The 4,603-nt window shown below is 36.3% G+C and overlaps 1 pseudogene; it reads right to left on the minus strand.

Annotated features, from left to right (window-relative positions):
* Positions 1-3,267: 3,267 nt before the first annotated feature.
* Positions 3,268-4,035, minus strand: LOC145058140 (dirigent protein 22 pseudogene; annotated as a pseudogene).
* Positions 4,036-4,603: the final 568 nt, after the last annotated feature.

Below are 4,603 nucleotides of genomic sequence, written 5' to 3' on the forward strand. Positions count from 1 at the left end.
TGACTCATGTAGAATAAAGTAGACTTGGAAAAACACATAAGGGATTTGAAGAAAAATTTGTAAGGGTATATTTCTATGACGAAATCTAATTTAAGTGTGGGATAATTGTAACATCCATTTCCTAGGATGCTTCTTCGAAGTTTATTTTATATAAACCTAATTTTTGAGGATTTTGTGTTGGCCACGAAGTGGTGACTAAGGACCACGACATGACATCATCAAGTTAAGGAACACGTATTTATAGAGCACCACGACATGGCAAGGCCCTAGCCACGACATGGTGGTTGGTTTGGTACAAAACGCTAAATAGTTGAGTTTATAAACTATTTAAAGGCACTAAGTCTTAGGGTTTCCTCATTTGGCAACCTCTATCCTCTAAGATCATACCCTATCCAAAACCTAGCCTCTATATGTGTGTCTTGAATGTGTGAAGCCACTTTTGTGAAGGTGCATGGAAGAAGGAGTTCATTTTAGGGCTTGTGTGCTTGGTTCCATCTTAGATCTTGCATCTTCATCACATTTCTAGTCATTTGGAGGTATAAAGTCTTCACCTTGCTCATTAATTCTCTTGAGCTAGTTGTAGGTCATTTTATGAGCTTTTTGGTATATATCTTCTTGTTCTTGGAGTTTGAGTAAACTCCATAACCTGTGTGTGCCATATTCGACTTCTGGAGCATGGTGGTGGTTAGAAAGAGAATTTCATGGTTTTATTTTGTGTCCATGCCTTTGGTGCAACCATTAAGAGATTAAGATTTGAGATATTGGCTAATTCGGATGTCTTAATGGATAAAGTTGCCATCTAGACCTTGGGAAGCTTTAGATATGAGATTTGTGGTTCATGGGGTTAAGGGTTAAGATATTAATTCATTAAGTTGTGAGAGCCCGATTTCCATAACGTGTGCTTACCACAGCATGGAGACTAGTGTCACGACGTCTATTTTGTCGTGTAACTACCACACACGTAGCCTATGGGTGTCTACGACGTGGAGGTTAGCTGAGACTAACTTTGACCGTTGACTTTTTGATTGGTTTGGCTTTTAGTCAAACTTAGAGGGGTGTTGAGCTGTAGTTTGAGGTTTAGCTTGTGATTGGTTTAAGAGGTTTGTGTAGCTGATTCTGTAGGTCTTTGAGTAGTGGATAGTCCGCTGAGTCTTATTTACTGATTGTTGTTATATATGTATTTGAGTTGCTGATAACTCCCATACTGTTGATAGTTCGCATGGTTGCTGATAACCTACAGGGTTACTAATAACCCATAGGGTTGCTTGAAGCTCATACGAGTACTGATAGTCTTAGGGTTGTTGATAACCCATAGATGTTTATACTACTATGTTGTATGTGATATTTAGGAATGTTAATAGCCCTAGGGTTGCTGATAAACCATACTTGATTATTATTATGTGTTGTATGTGATATTTTAAGGAACTCACTAAGCTTTATGGTTTAGTTATGGACTAAATGTTTTTCAGGTGTTTATTGGATTGCGAATGCGGGATTATACACACACAACAATAGTTTTACAATGAGAGATTCCACATTTTCTTCCTTATAACTCTAATTTTGAATTATGGTTTACGAACAAATGGGATTGACTTGACTGTAACTTTATCAAAACGGGTGCTTATTCTATTTTTAAAATGAAAAATTCACTCTTGAAAATCGTACGTTACATCTTTGAAGACCAAGAGTGCATTTAGTAGGTACCAACACTTTCTCCATAATGCATTCTAAGATTAACAACACATTATAAAGAATCCAAGGTAGTAGCAACGTGTTTGCCAAACTAGCAGTATGTTTGACTTACTGGATCACCTTTGGCTTAGCCAAAAGCACATTTGGCTTTCTCTATAGGGATGGAGCACATTTGGCATGCCAGGAACGCATTATCCAAATGCTCCATCCTTAATACCAAAAGCCCAGAGTATTTCCAAATGATTCATCTTGATTCAGAATGTTCTAGCTTCATTCAGAATACTCCACATTAATTCCAGATGTCCATGATACATTTAACACAATTACTTTGGCCCTTTTAGAAAATCGCAAATCCTAACCATATGAAAGATCATGGATAGTTCATTACTTGTCGAATGGAAGTGTTGTTTTCTAAAATCTTTTCCAAAAAGTTGGGTGGTGATCCCAATACAATTGATTATAATTAATGTCCATCACCCAACCACACCGACATCCACATCCAAATCCAAACGCACATATACATCTATATACACACACACACACACACACTCCTACACCAATGCCTACCCTACATCCATACCCAAACCTACCCTACCCCCACCTCTACCCATGCTTATAACTCTACCCACACTCACACTCACACTTACACCCAGACTCAAACTCATGCCTATGTTTATGATCATAAGCCTACTCTCACGCACATGAAGATGCATACGTGCACATGCACATATTTTATTTTTCATTATTCAACTCTTTAAATTTGTACGAAAAGTGATCCTATTAATTGCTATATTAAGTGTAGTTATTTATATTCATTTTGTAAAGCTATCTTTTTTTCTTTATTTCTCTGTGCAAATTTAATTAAAAAAACATAAGCCAAGAGTTAAGTAAATGCAGTTTTTCATTAAATGGAAATTTATAATATTTATTAAAAGTAATAATAAGTTATAAAAATCAATACAAATATTTTGGTCGTATTATGTCATTACTTTTCATTTTGTGTCAACAAAACACATAAGATATTAAATTAGGTTTCAATTATTTGTTAAATTTCATTCTTTGCAAGAACATTCTTGAAACCAAACGTCCTTAACCAATTAATATAATCAATGTCTCGGTAGTTTAAAATTAACTGGTATAAGGCTTTGCCTTTTTATTAGAAGGCTTTTATTTGTAGTAGGCGGTGTACGTACTCATTTTTCTTATCTGAAAATGTATACATATAACTTAGTAATCCAGACTAAAGGCTCTAATTAATCCTATCATACCAAAGGTATTCGGTGGTTTACTGGTTTAGTTGGCGTTTATAATCTTATTACAGACAAAACAAAAGACATTGGACGTGTTCGGCAAAACTAGCTGGTAACGGGTAGTTTGTAGCTTGTAACATGTAGCGGATAGTATGTAGCGTTTTGTTAAACGCTACATGAAGTAGCTTTTGAATTTTTGAGCGTTTTATTTAAACTAAATGTTATAAGTTTGTAGTGCCAAATGAGGTTTTCTGTTCAAAACGGAACGTATTGTCAAACGCTAGAAACTAGAAGCTTTCAAACATCTTCTAAACGCTCCGTGTCGAACACGCTCATTTTCAGCTCATACATGCTATGCTTGGGTTTAACATGGAAATTTTCTTACAAAAAATTATAAAAATGATTTTATTAATTGGTTAACACGATAATTAAAACTTGAAAATTCAATAATGCAATACATACACGCCATACTTGACAATGGCATCTCCTGTTGTGGTATTCAGGTTATGCGTGCTCGCATGAACATACCCTCTTGCAAACCGGAAAAGCCCACTTCCTCCTATCACCGGCATCTCTCGCACCTTCTGAAACACCGGATTTCTCCCCAACACCGTTAAAGTACTCCCATTATACCTTCCTGTCATAAACACAAAATTCATCGCCATCAATAACCCAATTTCTTCTTGCGAAGCCAGCCCATACATCCCTTGTGCTCTCCCTATCAACTTCGAATTGATATCAGGTCTCTCTGTCAATGGATCATCGATCATGTTGACAAGGCCAAATCCGTTGGGTCTGGAGGTGTTGACTGGTGATTGTCGAACAATGGTGATGGAGGTGGGGTTAGAACCGCTCTGAACATCATGCCAGTAGAACTGGAAGTGCGTGAATTTTTCTGTTCTGAACTTAAAAGGGTTCGGTCTTATGGATCTCCAGTAGTTGTTGGTGGTTGGTAAACTTAGTGAAACGGTTGTGAGGAGGGAAAGAGCCAAGGGGAGCAGAAGATGTGCCATTTTCGGTGAGGAAAATTACAGTGAAGGGAGGGCTTGATTTGATTTATAAGAATGGTTTCATGGAAGTCGCTTTCCTTACCAAACACTCTCTTGGCCTCGAATTCATTATACTAATTCACATGCATTTGTAATGATCGTGTATTGAAAAGTTCTTGTATGATTAGCACTTCTAACCTACCTTCACATCCATGCCTTTTTTTAATTCTATAGATAGAATATATTTAATGAAGTGAACTAACCACTTTAGCTTTTATATTTACCAACGCAGTTAGCACTTTTTGATTTTTTGTAATAACGCCTTTAGTGCTTCTCTTAATTCTTTGTATTATACTTCTCGTCATTTATTATGTATGAGGGTTATGTACTTGAGATCTTGTCGACAGCTATATCTCTTATTCCTTAGCCAAAAAAGTCTGTACGTAGTTGTTGCAACATAGTATATGATACTCGATTGGTATATGTAAACTTTCGCAAAAAGAAAAATGAGAATCCGAACAAACTGTAGTGAACTAGTCACTGAAGATTGTAGCAACTAATCTAACAACAATTTTATTATAATAACATTGGTTTTCGGGATTGTGTGGCCAGTTCTCCTAAAAACCGGATCGATTCTTTTGGTTCTCATTCTTTGCAAATTTTAGGTATTTC

Source organism: Lactuca serriola, chromosome 6 (assembly GCF_051521515.1).
Source record: "Lactuca serriola cultivar US96UC23 chromosome 6, Lser_US96UC23_V15, whole genome shotgun sequence".
In the NCBI taxonomy this organism is placed as follows: Eukaryota; Viridiplantae; Streptophyta; class Magnoliopsida; order Asterales; family Asteraceae; genus Lactuca; species Lactuca serriola.